The 14639-nt window shown below is 38.0% G+C and overlaps 1 long non-coding RNA gene across 1 annotated transcript in view; it reads right to left on the reverse strand.

The window, feature by feature from the left end:
* The window catches only part of LOC123644984, a 66568-nt gene extending 52689 nt beyond the window's left edge, over nucleotides 1-13879 (reverse strand). The window contains exon 1 of the long non-coding RNA XR_006737355.1: nucleotides 13862-13879. This is a non-coding gene — a long non-coding RNA (uncharacterized LOC123644984). The remainder of the gene's footprint in view (nucleotides 1-13861) is intronic.
* Between the last annotated feature and the right edge of the window lie 760 nt (nucleotides 13880-14639).

Raw genomic sequence — 14639 nt, forward strand, 5'->3', positions numbered from 1 at the left:
AACGGTTTCAGTGCTTATAAAATTCAGTAAGTAGACCCGAAATGGGGATGATCGTCACCAAGCTTCCACTCCATCTTCTTAACTTGTCTTTACCCTAGTGATTGCTCTGGCTTGTCTCCTTTCTTCTTCTGTTCTATTTCTGAGTCTGTGGTAAGAGAGTCTAGTTTTCAGATCTACAGTTTATAATTCAGGCTGGAAAACACTAATTCGAATAATAGGAAAACCATGTGTGGCTTCTCCCTGGAGCGTTGGCTCTGGATTGGTAATATTTTCTGATCCAGCTCCTGATTTTTCAATATTTGATAACACACATAAGTTTTCAAACTCGAGTGTGCCTCAGAATCACTGGGAGAACTTGTTAAAACACAGATTTTTGATCCCCATTTCCCCGAGTTTTTGACTGAGTAATCTGGAGTAGGGCTCCAGAATTTGCAATTTGCATTTCAAAAAAGTTCCCAGGTGATACTGATTCTAACAGTCCAGGGACCACACTTTGAGAATCAGTCTTAAATTACCAACCTTCTCTCCCACTCCATATATATATATATATATATTATATGTGATTTTCCCATCCTCCAATATACCCTCATCCATATCCTAGAATTGGGCCATGCTAGAACACTGGACAAATTTCTTGCATGACATGCCCTTTCCTACTTTCATTGTACTATTCATTGTAGTCTCTCTATTTGGAACACCTTCCTATGGCAGCCATAAGAATGGCCCCAGCAGACCTTTAACAATAGGAAACATAATTTTCCAAGGGCCCAGCTGCTACCTTCTGAAATCCATCATCTCTGGTTGGTTGCCACATCTCCCCAGGCTGGTGCCAGCCCGTGATTGAGTGCAGCAGGGGCACTGAGGCAGGTCCATGCCAGAGAGACTTTGACTCAAGGACTCCCCAGAAGTCTTGCCAAACTCTCCCTAGGCTGCAGGGTGGTCTGGGACAATTCCACCAACCTTCTTTCCCTCTCTCCTTCACAGGATCACATTTAAACCACAATATGAAGGCTCACCCAACCTCTCATGTCTCTTTTACCACAAACTTTTCTTGCTCTCAAACAAAAATTGATGGAGAAAAAAAGGGATCATGGAGGGTTATATCAGTTAAGAAGGGACAGAAGGGTCACTTGTGCTGGCTAAGTAGGGCCATGATAAGCAGAAGTCAGGGAGAGTGCTTTGGAGTAGCCTTTAGCAGTCTGCTTGGAACTGAGAGAAAACCCTCTCTTTTGGCCCTTTAGAGAGTAGCTTTTTAGTTACAGAGAGTGGGGGATCTTTAGGGAAAGAGAGACTGGGAATGGGACCTCCAACCAGCCACTTCATAACTTGACAGCTTTGGGTAAAACACTTAACCTCTCTGCCTCCGTTTCTCATTTGTAAAATGGGAGTGAAAAGGGATGTGGTGAACTGGAAGTCACTAGCTCAATGTCCACCATAGAGCAGGTGCCAAATAATTGATTCTCCCTTGTCCTTGAATAGCTGATATTTTGAAAGGTAAAAAAAAACAACAGCTGAAGGTAAGAAATGGATTTCAGAACACCAGGGATCATATGCAGTTCCATATGGCAGATAGTGGCAGCAGACTTGCAGCAGTGGTGGCAAGACTTGGCCTGGTTTCAGACACTGTACTGAGATTCTGGCACAGGTCACCAGTTATACCACCCCCTCCTCCTCTCCTCACACGTTAAGACAAGAATCTGGAGGTTTAATCATAGTCTTAACAACCCTCCCCCAGTGATCCACAAAGGAAGTGGCTTCAGCAGGATTGCTACATCACCCTTCTAGACAGAAAGGAAAAGCAGACAGTGCTCAGCAAAGAAGCATTGCAGAAGAAATAGTTAGGCCACACTAAACACATCTTGGACTAAAATATAATTATAGCTAACATTTATTAAGTTTTTACTGCATGCCAGGCACTGCACTTGACACCTTATAATGCAATCTCATTAACTCTTCTCAATAACTCTAGGCAGAAATCCTGTTATTATCCCAATTTTACAGATGAAAACCTGAAACCCAGAATGTTTATTCGATTTGCCCAAAGTCACACTCTTGGCAAGTTGTAAATCTGAGATAAGACCCTGATGGTGTGACTAGACTCATAGTCATGTTATATTGGTAAGAAAAATCAAATACAGAAGCAATTGGTTTTATTTTTAATAGCATTATTGAGGTATAATTGATATACAAAGAACCACATAGATTTAATATGTTCTATTTGAAAAGTTTGAACATATGCAAACACCCATGATACCATCACCACATCAAGGTAATAGACATATCTAACACCTCCCAAAGTTTCCTTTGTTTCCCTTTGTTTTGTATTTTTTGGGGCACTTTTGTTTTGTTTTGTTTGTTTTGTTTTGGCAGTAAGAACACTTAATATGAGATCTACATTCTTAACAAATTTTTAAGTGTGTAATACTGTATTGTTAGCTGTAAGGCATTATGCTTTACAGCAGATTTCTAGAATTTATTCATCTAACATAACTGGAACTTTATACCCATTGAACGACAACTCCCAATTTTGTCTACTCCCCAGCCCCTGACAGTCACTACTGTATTCTGTGCTTCTAGGAGTTTGACTACATTAGATACCTCATGTAAGTGGAATCAATCAGCATTTGTCCTTCTGTGATTGGCTTATTTCACTTAGCATAATGTCCTTCAGATTTATCCATGTTGTCACAAATAGCAAGATTTCCTTCTTTTCTAAGGCCAAATAATATTTCATTGTATGGATATACTACATTTTCTTTATCCATACTGCTGTTGATGGGCACTTGGGCTGTTTCCATACCTTGGCTACTGTGAATAATGCTGCAGTGAATATGGGAGTGCAGACATCTCTTTGAGATCCTGATTTCAATTTTGGAGGGTTTATATCCAGAAATGAAATTTCTGGAGCATATAGTAGTTCTATTTTTAAATTTTTGAGGAGCCTCCACACTGTTTTCCATAGCTGCTATATCATTTTACAGTCCCACCAACAGCGTACATGGATTCCAAGTTCTCCACATCTTCCTTAACGTTTGCTATCTTTTGTTTTTGTTTTTTTATAATAACCATCCTAACAAGTATGAGACTATATCTCATTGTCGTTTTGAGTTGCATTTTCCTGATAATTAATGGTGTTGAGCATTTTTTGATATATTTATTGGCCATTTGTATGTCTTCTTTGGAGAAAAGTCTGTTAAAGTCCTTTGCCTATTTTTTATTTAATATTTGTGTTATTTGGGTTGTTCTTTTTTTTCTGCCATTGAGTTGTACAAGTTTCTTATATATTTTGGAAATTAACCCTTTATAAGATATATGGCTTGCAAATATTTTCTCCCATTCCATAGGTTGCCTTTTCATTCTGTTAATTCTTACCTTTGCTGTGTGGAATCTTTTTACTTTGATGGAATCCCCACTTGTCTATTTTTGCTTTCATTGCCGGTGCTTTTTGTGCCATAGCCAAGACATCATTTCCAAGACCAATGACAAGAAGTTTTTCCCCTACAGTTTCTTCTAGGATTTTTACAGTTTATGTTCTTGCATTTAAGTCTTCAATCAATTCTGAGTTTATTTTTGTTTATGATGTAAAGTAGGGGTCCAATTTCATTCTTTTGTATGTGGATATCCAGTTTTCCCAACACAATTTGTTGAGGAGACTGTCCTTTTCCCATTGTGTATTCTTGGCATTCTTGAAAAGATCAGTTGACCATATATATGTGGGTTTATTTTAAAATGTAGACATCACAGATGTAGCTACAGGCTTTAAAATCACATTATGGTTGACTAAAGACACAGAGATTGTCCATGTAAACTTTAAACCCAGTGCTAAAATTTTGGTGTGTTCACTTTTTTAAAATGTGATTTCCACCATGATTTGGCCAGTCCCACTAATTTGGAAGCTTTCTCTGGAAAGGGTTGGGATCGGGGGGTTAATAAAAGAGTATGAGGCACATGAGAAAGCAGTACTGCAAGGCTACAAAAGGAATGGCTGTTCAGAGCTTCTAGATCATGGTTGCTCTCTATCCATCTATTGCCCCATGTGCATTTTATATATAACACTTCTATCCTAATGCCCTGGATGTCACTAAGAATTTCAGGTATTCTTTCATATGCATGTACATGCACACACACACCTACACACCCAGACACACACACACACACCCAGACACACACACACACACACACACCTCCCTGGTAACTCTGGATGTTAATGCCAAGCATAGAAGTTAGCTTGTCTGCCAGATTATTGGTGAGCATATGCACTTGGAAAAAATACTGATAATCCTATTTCAAGCTACTTATGAATAATGGAATATAATAAATATCAGCTTTAAATAGAAGCCATAATTATCAAGAGATCTTTTAATGTGATTTTCAAAAAAAAATGTGTCCAAAATAACCTTAAGTGTCAATGATTCCCACCATCTTCAATGTTCAATTGAATTCAATAAACATTTATTGCACAGCAATATCATTAAACGAAACCTCAAAGACTTTAAAGAGGTAGATATTCATGCAGTGAAGAACATTCCAAGTAGATACACAGGAAGTGCAAAGACCGTATGTGGGAGCATACCTAGTACGTTTGAGTGTGCGGGGGTAAGTGCAAAATCAGAGTACATCCTCCAGGGATGAAAATGTAATTACTTTACTATAGTAATTTGAATTTTTATAAATTAAACAGAACTGTAAAAGTTAAAACCTAGCTGTTGGGAATATTTTTAGAACACATACATGTTCAGCTAATTCTTCTAGAAGAAATAGAAAATATTTGGAAAGTGATAGAATACAAAAGGAAGAAGAGAGTCCTGGCACAGCTGGTGCCTCTGTTGTGCTTAATAGATCAGTGATGGCTCTCAGCGTCTGCTGCCATCGGCTGCCAGCGTAGTCTTCTGCCTACAGCCACCTGTGAATTAGGCAACAAGGTTCACAATCCTCTGAAAAGGCTGTGGCTTTGCTGTTTGAAATTTTGGTCACAGCAAGAGAAGCCTTCCAAGAAATAAATGTTCCTGTGCTCCACAGATCATGAACATCCTTAGGCCATTCCGAGTGACATTTACAGCAGGTGTCTAATTAGCAACTGTAAGTTCATCTCTAATGAGAGTATCTGTGATCACTGATAAAATACTCTCCCTGAACGCCCTCTTCCAAACATGGAGCATTAGATTCTGTATAATAGAGCTCATGTATGTATGTATATACTTTGTTTTCATGACATCCCTGCAGCAACCTTGTGAGGTACGTAAAACATGTATGAGTTTCATTTGACTGTTAAGGTTCCTGGCCAGGGCCTCTGCACATACGTGGGCATGTTATTCACTACACAAGGAGACCTGGCTAAGGAGCAAGAGAGTGTTGATATCCATTCCATATTCTGTTCATCAAACATAGTGCTGTGGGGCCACACCCACCCAGAGGGGGAGCCTTTTTCTAATTTGTGTATAAGAACCATATGGGCTAGAAGTAGCTCTATATTTGGGTCTTGGGATTAGATGACTTGCCCAAGACCCATCCAGAAATTAACTCCCCTCTTTCTCTCCTAATCAAATTTCTCTTAATTAAATTTGTATTTCACTACAATACACTCACTAAAACAGAATTCAAGGCATTGTTAACACAGATAAATAACTTTCATTCTTAGGACACTTTGCAAGCATCAGGTTGACTTTCATCCCACTTTTAGGTCGTTTTCCAATTTCATTTTGACTTTTTCTTTACTATACACCCTACCAAGTCTACTAATCACAAGTTGACACAGATCCTCAGTAAAGCAAAGGGCTCTACAAACCACAGGACTAATTTAAGCTATATAAATATGTGAATATCAATTACAGAAGTAGATGGAAAGAAAATTAGATACTATCACAATTTTATTAAAATTGATGTTTCTAAATGATTTATTTGACATAGAAAATTTAGTTTTATACATTATATCAGATGTTTATATACTTGAGTTTCAGTAATCACTGAGTATTTTCACTTTGAGATACACAAATCTCTGCGGCCTCTCAAGGGGTGAAGAATGGAATAAGAATGTTATAAAATTTTGCTTACAGTTTGACATTTGTATTCCCCTTTATTTTACATGTAATCCTCAGAAACCTGGAAGGTAAGATGCCACCTCCCCCAGGGAGCCTCCCTCCCTCCTTCAGTCTGAGTTAAATGCCTCATTCCATGCTCTGAGAGTTCCTCTTGGAGGACTCTCATTATTACTGCTGCCTCTGATCATGTTTACTTTTCTATATCCCCTAATAAATGATATTTCCTGGAGAACAGAGACCATGTCTTTTTTGTATTCACAACATAAATCATAGTAGATTAAGAAATATTTGCAGAATGATTGAGTGGAAGAGAAGATAATGTTAAATTTGTTCCTATAGACTTAAATTCATAAATGAAGAGTGTACTTTCATGCTTCCCTCCCCCAAAATCTGTAGAAGATATCAGTGAGTCACATGGACAAAAATTTAGAAGACACACAGGTACACAAACAGACATTACTCATTATTAGAGACACCTCTTAACCTGTTTTGGGTCCTCAAAGTGAGCCTGTCCATCATCATGCTACAGAACAGGAAATGGGGAAGAGGTAAAAGCATCGGCTAAATATGATAAAAATGAGGGGGAAATGTGTACATAAATACATACATAGGACCAATAAAAACATCTATAACCATGTCACCAATCTAGCAAACTTGAAAGGAAATACCATGAACTAATAGAAAGCATAGGTTTCAGTCCCCTCTTGCATTCCTTGTTGTTACTCTCTTCTCTTCCAAAATATAGACTGGCAAGTTAACCTTTCCAAGCATCAAAGTCCCCATTGATAAAACAATGAGATTTAACTAAAGTTTTTTCTAACCCTAACTTTCCATGAACAACAAGAATTTTCACTGTCAGTCTCTCATACTTCTGCCAATGTTCCAGAAGGGGGCAGCATTTATTCACAGTAGGGAAACCCAGGAAAAAGTTTTTATATTTGCTAGCCTTTAAAGCAGTGAAGAAAGGGGTATTTGAACTCATTCTTGAATTTGGTAAAAGTATATGAGGGTGTCAAAAGTGGAAAAGTGAGCAGAAATCCTGGTATCCTCTCTGCTATGTGAGTATTTAGTGAGGAACCAGGCAAATAGCTCTGTGAGAAAGAGATTCAGGCCCTCTTGTTCACTCACCATTGAATTCCTGATGCTGAGTACAGTTTCTGGCATATGGTAGGTGCTCACTAAATGAATGGTACATACAGAAGAGGGATGGAATGGGTTCCCAGGGCTAGGCCCATGCGTAAGTGTGAAATAGGCAAATCTACCTGTGGAGCTTCTCTCCTTGCACCTCCTTCTACAGCCCATTCCTCCTCCCATGACCCTACACAGTTCCTACATCTGCCGCTCTCCTTACCCCCCGAAACCCTTCCTCTTTACAATTATTGATTCTTCTACATATTTACTTAACAAATATTTCGAACACCTGATGTATATCAGGTTTTGCCCTGCCTCCTCTGCCCTAACAAAATACCCACTAATTAACCTTATGCCTTAAGATATAATAGTTCCTAAGGGTAACTGTATTGGGAAGCAGGGTTAGAGCTGGGATTGATCTGCATTTTAATATATTCCAGGAAATATATATATTCCAGGGCTTTATAACACAAAAATGTGAGTGGGCATATAAGGTAGTGAAGGTGATAGTTTGTGGCAAGAGGATGTATTTAACTCCCCTTTAATCCCACCTCCTATGTGAGCTTCCCCAAGAGTAGCCTTGATTGCTTTGTTCCCAAACTGTGAAAATGGGAGGGGCAAAGGCAATTTAGAGGTCACTCATTCCACCTGCTTCATTTTGTATATAAGGACTGTTACTTTCCCAGGGTATACTAGTTGCAGAGCAGGGTCTAGATCCAGTTATCCATGATCCCTGTCCAATGTACTCTCTAGAGGTGTGATACTCTTTTTTTTTTTTTATTTAAATCACTCCCATCCACTCACTGTTTACTACAGATTTTTTTTAATGGACTTCATTTTTTAGGCAAGTTATAGGTTCACAGAATAGTTAAACTTATTGATTAGTTCTTTCATGAATTGTGTCTTTGGTATTGTATCTTTTGTCATCACCAAACCCAAGGTCATTTATACTTTCTCTTATACTATCTTCTAAGGGTTTTATAGTTTTATGTCTACATTTAGGTCTGTGATCCATTTTGAGTTCATTTTTGTGCCAGGTATAAGGTCTGTGTCCAGATTCATTTTTTGCATGTGGATATCCAGCTGCCTGGCACCATTTGTTGAAAAGATTAACTTTGTTCCAGATTTTAGCCTTTGCTACTTTTCAGAGATCAGTTCACTAAGTTTGTGTTGGCCTACTTTGGAGCTCTTTATGGACCTATTTGTCTATTCTTTTGCCAATACGATGCTATCTTGATTACTATAGCTTAATAGTAAATCTTGATGTTGGATAGTGTCAATTAATCAATTTTATTTTCATCCTTCAATTTTTGGGTGTTTTGCCTCGCCATATGAACGTTAGAATTGATTTGTCAATATCCACAAAATAACTTTTTGGGATTATGATTGGGACTGCATTGAGTCTACAGATCAAGTTAGGAAGAACAGACATCTTGACAATATTGAGTATTTCTATTCATGAACAGGGAATATCTCTCCATTTATCTATCTAGTTCTTCTTTGATTTCTTTAATCAGAGTTTTGTAGTTTTCCTCATATAGATCTTATACATATTTTGTTATATTTATACCTAAGTATTTTACTTTGGGAGGTGCTGATGTAAATGATATTGTATTTTTAATTTCAAATTCCAATTGTTCATATAGGAAAACATATTGCTGCATATAGGAAAACAATTGACTTTTGTATATTAATACTGTATCCTATAACCTTTCTGCAATTGCTTAGCAGTTCCAGAAGTTTTTTTGCTGATTCTTTCAGATTTTCTAGATTGACAATCATGCTATCTATGAACAGAGACAATTTTATTTCTTCCTTCCAAGTCTGTAAACCTTTTATGTCCTCTTCTTGCCTTATTTCATTAGCTAAGACCTCCAGTATGATGTTGAAAAGGAGTGATGAACAAGGAGTGCCTTGCTCCTGATCTTAGCAGGAAATCTTCTAGTTTCTCATCACTGAGTACGATGTTAGCTGTAGATTTTTTGTAGGTGTTCTTTATGAAGTTGAGGAAATTCTCCTTTATTTCTAGTTTGCTGAGAATTTTTATCACGAATGGGTATTGGATTTTGTCAAATGCTTTTTCTGCATCTATTATGATCATATGTTGTTTTCTACTTTAGCATGTTGATGTGGTGGGCTACATTAATCGATTTTCAAATTTTAACTCAACCTTGTATACCTGGAATAAATCCCACTCGGTGGAGGCATATAATTCTTTTTGTACATTGTTGGATTTGATTTGTCAATTTGTTTTAGAGAGATTACTAGGCTCTCCAATGAATCTGCTCCCTCTTTCTCCAAAACTAGAATAATAATCCTGGTCCCTGATACTTCTCAAAAAGTTCTGTGCTGCTAATGTGCAGCAATGGTGGAAGCCCATTAGCTCAAGAGTTAACCCTGATTCTGAGATTGGCTCTGCCACTTCCCAGCTACATAAACCTGGGCCAGTCATTTACCCTCCCGAGCACAGTCATTCACTTATCATGTAAACACTAAGGACATCAAAACTGGCATCTAAAAACACCTTCTCAAAATTTCAACTACATTACTATTCATTATATTTTGGTTGAGATAATGAAATGCACTTTGTATGTAAAAGTACTTATTTTTCCCTCTCTTTTCACCATCCTAAGATTGCACTTCTCCATAAAGCATGTAACCAATCAAGACTTGCTGTGCACCCTGTTTTCTGGAAAACTTGAGCCATGATGTTCCTCTAAAGTGTCATCATTATTAGGAACATCATCACAGCATGTTTTCTTTTCATTCATATACTCTTTTTAAATTGTCAGATGCTCATCAAGGCCATCCCTAGTGAACAATTTTATTCAGGTGAAATCAGATTTAAAAAGACACCAAGAGCAGCCAGAGGAAGAAAATACATCCCAAAAGGGCAAAGTGCAGATTAAGGGTTTGCCTGTAAGTACGGAATAGCTGCCCCTTCTGTTTTAGGAACTCCTCTGCGTTAGCAGCCATCTGACTGGTGCTAACACTCCCCGCCAAGTTCCTCATCAGAAGCTTCCTTTTGGGACTGTCAAGTCACACAGTCCTTTGAGGTGGGCATATGGCAATAAACACACACACACCATTTGTGGCCTAGAACAGTTTATCCATTTCTTATTTCCCAAAATCTAAGACCATGGCTCCCTGGCTTTCCTTTTCTGCAGATCCTTTCATAAAAGAAAGGCCTCTTTGTCACAAAAATATAGGAATGACATAATCTCAGAGTAAATGGTCTTCCTTTCAATTAAATAAATTTAGCCAGAAGAAAAAGTCCCTACATTATCCTTATTTTTCTCATTTTACCTCATACCAGTGAAATTTTGTCACAAATCTGTGTCTGGAAATGACTGGCGGAGAGACAGCTCAGTTAATGAGCTATATAGAGGACTGGGAAAGGCTGACTCACCTCACTAAGGTGAGCAATGTTCCAGTGTAGACAAACACCGGGAAATACTTAATTCTGAAAGGGACAGTTTAGGATCAACCTGAATATTTTAAGTGGTTAAGACCACTGTGCGTTGTGTGGGCATTGCACAGCAAAGCAGAGGGGAGAGTGCTGGTCAAGGCACCCGGGCCCCTGCTCCTCCTTTTGTAGAGATCATCCTTCTAATTGGAACAGAAGGCCCAATGTTTCATTACGTTTATGTCAATTATTTCAATATAATTTTTCTCCAAATATATCTGGGGTATCTGGCCAGTATCATAGAGTACCAAGTGATATTAATACCCACGAATGTTTGTTTGTTTTGAGAAAAAGACACACCTGAGAAACTCTGTGGCCTTGGTGTAGAGTGTGAGCTCTCAGTGTTTTAGGTATTGTCCAGAGCAAGGCCACACATAGTACCTGCCCTTGAGGTCCTCACTTTCCAGGTTTACATACATACACACAGCGCACATAGTATTAAAGACACTGGGTATACAAAAGGTTTAGTCTTGTAATTTGGTTTTGATGTCTGCTTTAATTCCTTAAAGGAAAAAAGGAAGGAAAAGGAAGGAAGGAAGGAAGGAAGGAAGGAAGGAAGGAAGGAAGGAAGGAAGGAAGGAAGGAAGGAAGGGAGGGAGGGAGGGAGGGAGGGAGGGAGGGAGGGAGGAAGGGAGGGAGGGAAGGAGGGAAGGAGGGAGGGAGAAGGGGAGGGGGAAAGGGATGGAGGGAGAGAAAGAAAATGGAAAGCAATGGTGGTAGTTCCCAGAAAGAAGGGCAATGGCTGGTCAGAGATTTATGGGAAGTGAGAGCCCTGATCCTGCCCAGCTTGTCCGGGAATTTTTCCTGCTGGAGGGTGATTTGTTAACTGCTGTCTGGTCAGCCTTTCCAGGGAGTCAATTTTGGACTCTAATCCTCACATTTAAAGACACCAAAGCCAAGCCAAAGATTGTTTTCCAAGAATAGGGTTTTATAGGATGAGGCTACTTTAGGCATTGTGTAGTAATTGGTGAGCATTCCACTTCATATTTAAGAACAGAGTCAGTACAGAAAAAATGAGTGATAATATTACCCTGGCTTGGACAGCACTAATTTTAAAAAGAGTTTCTTCCTTTCCAGCATAGATATGGCCCCACATGACATGGGTATGAAATGGTTAAACAGTCAAATCTCTGAACTCCTACAGGCATAAAGAACTTTCACTGATGTTTCAGAGTAAACATTGTAACACTCATGTTTCTATATAATAGAAGACTACTTCTCAGTTAGAAAATAACAATAATGACAACAATAGTAATAACAGCTAGCATTTAATGAACTCTTCCTACGTGCCAGCTGCTGTCCTAAGCATATCACAGGTGATACAATTATAACCATTCTACAGATGAAGAAACTGGGTCTCAGAGAGTTCAAGTGACTTATTCAAAGTTAATTAAATAGTAAAGATGGAGCCGGGGTTTGAATCCAAGCCTGATGCCTTACACCCATCATATATTTCCCTTCAGTCTAATAGTTAATTTTATCACTCAAATAAAAAAATGGGTAAAGGACCCTCTCAGTTACTTTGAGCTTTAAAGTTGGACAGATATAGATTTACATCTTGATTGTGTGACCTTATAAAAGTCACTGAATTTCTCTGAGCCTCAGTTTTTATTTGTGAAATAGAAATAATCATACCATTCTGCAAGATTACTGTGAAAGTGAGAGGTAATACATGGTAGTCATTCAATACATGGAAAGTCTCACCGCAGCACAGACAGGACACAGACTCTCATGATTAAAGAGAGTAAACAAGCACACAAACAAGAGATTGAGTCCTGGCACTCAGGACAGGATCTCCAGGATAAGGGGTGATAAGTAGTAGATCATCTTTAGAATGACTGAAGGAAGCAATTTTCCCTTAAGCAACTCAGTTGATAAAGTAAACTTTGAGTAAACTTGCAAAATAAGAAGAGACTGCATGCAACAAAAGCAAAATTGGACAAATAGTATCACATCAAGCTAAAAAGCTTCTGCACAGCAAAGGAAATAATTGAAAAAGTGAAGAGACAACCACAGAATGGGAAAATATTTGCAAACTACTCATTTTACAATGGATTAATAATTAGAATACATAAGGAGCTCCAACAACTTGATAGGAAAAAATCAAATAATCCAATTTAGAAATGGGCAAAGGATCTGAATAGACATTTCTGAAATGAAGACATACAAATGGTGTTTGTTTTTGTTTGTGTCTTCTTTTGAGAAATGAGAAATGTCTATTTAGATATATGAAAAAATGCTCAACATCATTAGTCATCAGAGAAATGTAAATCAACACTACAATCATCTCACCTCAGTTAAAATGGCTCTTATCAAAAAGAAGGGCAATAATAAGTGCTGGAGAGAATGTGGAGAAAGGGAAACCCTTGTACACTGTTGGTAGGAATGTAAATTTGTGCAACCACTATGGAAGTACCTCAAAAAAATTGAAAATAGAACTACCATATGACCCAGCAATCCCACTGCTGGGTATATATACAAAGGATGGGAATTCGGTATATCAAAAAGATATCTTCACCCCCATGTTTATTGCAGCACTAGTCACAATAACCAAGATATGGAATCAACCTAAGTGTCCATCAATGGATAAATGGATAAAGAAGTTGTGGTACATGTACACAATGGAATATTATATAGCCACAAAAAAGAATGAAATCCTGCCATTTGCAACAACGTGAATGGAACTGGAGAACATTATGTTAGATTAAATAAGCCAAGCACAGAAAGACAAATCTTACATGTTCTCACTCATATGTGGGAATTAAATATTAAATACAATTGATCTCATGGACCCAGGGAATAGAATAATGGTTACCAGAGGCTGGGAAGGGTAGTGGGGAGGAGGAGATAAAATGGGGATAGTTTAAAAAAATAAAAGAAGAAACAGCAGGCAATAACATAAAAAAAAACAAGTAAAGACAATCAATCAGCAGACTCTGTATAAAGAAATAAAATAAACTTCAAACCATTATGAAAGATTATTCTCTGAGCCATATCCAGCTGAATTAATTTACATGGTAAGGAGGAATTGAAGCCTGTATCAGGACCCATCTACCTGTCATATATAATTCAACATCCACAAAAGTACCACGAACTAAACTTTGTGTTAAACCAGACATAGTTCTCATCCTATGTTGTGGAGGAGTCCTCTCTGTGAGTCTGTTGCCACAGAGCTATACTGAAGCTCCTTCTGGTAAAACCCGGGTCCAAGCAGACATCCACTTACGATTGCAGTCAAGAATCCAGTGTGTTGTGTGGGAAAACGAGGAGACAGATGATATTCCAGAAGATCAGCTTGGCCTGGTCTCCTGCCTTCTAGTACTCTGCCTTCCCTAAGGAATGTAATTCTTCAGTACAGTCTGGTTTCAGTCTTTCTAATGTGGAGATACTAAAGATCAAGGAAAAAAAGGAAAAAACATTAGGAAGAGGGGAAATGATAACACCAGTAGTAAAAGCAAAATCTAAAATAGCCTGAGAAGGGACCTGCTGTAGTAGCAGCAGAAATCACCATGAGTATTTCACTACCTCAAGTTGGATTCTTCCATTCATAGGTCCCTATGTTCAGAGTGCATATAATGAAAATATAAAATGAATGAAAATAAGACCTATTCTTTGCTATTTTGTTTTGTGTGCATAAATTGTGCAGACAAAAGCTGAAATTTAATAAATCTGGTCAATTAAACTTGCAGCTATGTGATTTACTTAATTTCTGTCTACTAAAACAAAATCAGCAATTTTAATGTCTTTGGTGAGGGGGTTTGGAGGAGTGTGGAGGGAATTACTGCTTTCCCAACCTTTTGGGAGAGATCCTTCAAAGACTATGCTTTCATCTGTCAAATGTTAGTACAATATATCTTTCAGGAATTGGCTTTGAAGACAATTATTAGAACACAAAAAATATGATTGTAGTTATATTCCTCATATTATCTTGTGCCATGTTGTTTTAATTTCCTATCATTATTTGCACACCTTGTAGGCACTCAATGGATATTTGTTAAATAATG

Source organism: Lemur catta, chromosome 9 (assembly GCF_020740605.2).
Source record: "Lemur catta isolate mLemCat1 chromosome 9, mLemCat1.pri, whole genome shotgun sequence".
NCBI lineage: Eukaryota > Metazoa > Chordata > Mammalia > Primates > Lemuridae > Lemur > Lemur catta.